General features: G+C 42.5%; 2 protein-coding genes across 2 annotated transcripts in view; both read left to right on the top strand.

Annotated features, from left to right (window-relative positions):
- LOC106867570 (solute carrier family 22 member 6) overlaps nucleotides 1–2,210 on the top strand; it is a 68,537-nt gene that overhangs the window by 17,901 nt on the left and 48,426 nt on the right. The window lies entirely within an intron of this gene.
- Nucleotides 1–2,210, top strand: part of LOC106867566 (solute carrier family 22 member 21) — a 16,928-nt gene that overhangs the window by 4,250 nt on the left and 10,468 nt on the right. The gene's annotated exons all lie outside the window — the stretch shown is intronic.

Genomic DNA, 2,210 nt, shown 5'->3' with positions numbered 1-2,210 from the left:
CCTTGGAGCTTGGTCGGCATCCAGCCACTGAGCTGAGCGTCGCCGGTTGTCGTAAAGAATCCACTTTTCATCGCAAGTTACAATCCGGTCGAGAAACGGGTCGTTCTTGCTGTGTAAAAGAAGGGAAGACGACACTTCAAAACGGCGGGGTTTTTTTTTGGTTGTCGTTCAATTCGTGCGGCACCCATTTCTCAAGTATTTTTGTTTTTCCAATCTCTTTCAAGTGGTTGGAAATTGTCGTATACGTTACGTCTAATTCAGGAGCAAGCTCTCGAACAGTTGTGCGTGGATTGGTTTCGACTAAGGCTCTTAGTTGATCGTTGTCAACATCCGATGGCCGACCACTACGCTTATCATCTTCAAGACTCTCGTCACCGCTATGAAATTTCTTGAACCACCATTGCGCTATACGTTCATTAGTGGTTCCGGTGCCAAACGCATCTTTGATATTGCGAACTGTTTCATCAGCTTTTCGGCCTAGCTTGAACTGGAATAAGAAAATTGTGCGAATTTGCTTTTTGTCCATGTTGTATTCAACGTTCCGGAAAAAATTACCTAATTATTCAAAAAGAAAAAGAGTAACACGATTAGATAGAGCGAAAAATGATCTTTAAAATGATATATAAAGTCGAAGTAATTTAACGAAAATTAATTTGAAAATACATAATTTAAAACCAAAATTTAAAATTCCGCAAGAACTTTCTTGACAACCTAATATATTAGGCTTACCTGAGGTTAAACAACAACGACGACAGTGAGCTGAAAGTCTCTACAGACGGAAAGTACAAAATGGCTGAACCGAATCGTCCCAGTAAAACAATGCTAAATTTTCTTGCGTGTTTCCCTTTGGATTACTTTAGAGTAACTATTTGTAGAGAATAATAGTCTTTTGGTTTCGTACTGGTTCGGCAAATATCTAGATCTGATATACGTAATCGCGTATCGAAAATGGAATATAGTAGATGTGTCCTCCTAAATAACACGGTGACGAATTGGCAGAGCCAATGTTGTGATTCTTTGCGCACTGGGTTCAAATCCCGCCTATAGTATCTGGTCGGCCTCGGCTGGAGAAAGACCTTCCCACCTGTACTTCCGAGGAAGAATATTTCCACGTAGAATATTGCTTCATACTGTATTGAAAAAGAATTGATATGGACCTTTGGATATATTCGTTGATAGATTACTCTTGAAAATACAAGAGTTTAAATCCTGCCGAGGATAACTTATATGTATTATCTGGTTGACCCTTGCTAGGCAAAAACTTTTCCACCTGTGAAACAGTAGCCCTACGTCGAATAGTATTTCATATCGTTTCGGATTACTTCAGACTACATATCTGAAGAGAACGCCAGTTTTTCGGTTTCTTTTTGGATTAGCAAGTGTCTTGATCTGAAATCTGAAATTGCTTATCAAAACTGGAACATTTCTGGAGTGGTTGAGTCCTCCTAAAATACGCAGTAGCGAACTGGTAGAGTCATTGTTGTGATTCTCTGCTCCCTCGGTTCAAATGCTGACAAGCTATACTTTTCCTTTCGTCCTCCCGGGGTCGATAAAAATATTACTGGTCCAGAAAATGGATTGGCGGTATGTTAGAACGTCTGACCGGATGCGTTGTTGCGGATGCCTTGGTTGATAGATTTAATCCTTCGCCTGGCTTATCGTCACTCCATCAGGTACTTGCAGCCTATCTGGTACTTTTAATGGAGTTCACTGCATTGCAAGCGTTCGGACTCGGACTCCGATGTGGGGATATCTTCCTCCCCATCTTCCTCTCGCTAGTCTCGGAGCCCTTGTAAAGGGTCAAATGTTCTACTTATCCTCCTGATTAAAAGATAGAATATAAATATTCAGCTGTAGAAATAATGGTTCTCCGTCAGTTTCGATTATGAGTATTCAGTTGTTTGCACAACTGAGGTCCGATGAGATATGATGGAGGTCCTACGCCGTTGCAGCGCGTCATTGCATCCACCATTTATCGGAATCCTCTCGGATCGTTCCGGGCAACCCTTCGAGAAATGTACTAGCCAGTTCCCATCTGCGAGACACTTCCTCAGCCACTGTGGCCGTGTGACATATGGCCAACCAACACGAGCCGTCACCCCATCCCGATCCACAGAGAAGAAGATACAGTACGCGGGATCTAAATCGGTAAGTCGGGCAACCATTACCAAACGGCCTGTGCTGACGCTCCCGAATAATGTAAGTACCCG

The sequence above is a fragment of the Octopus bimaculoides genome, chromosome 11, assembly GCF_001194135.2.
Source record: "Octopus bimaculoides isolate UCB-OBI-ISO-001 chromosome 11, ASM119413v2, whole genome shotgun sequence".
In the NCBI taxonomy this organism is placed as follows: Eukaryota; Metazoa; Mollusca; class Cephalopoda; order Octopoda; family Octopodidae; genus Octopus; species Octopus bimaculoides.
The sequence above is the reverse complement of the archived record's forward strand: the minus strand, read 5'-3'. Positions and strand labels throughout refer to the sequence as shown.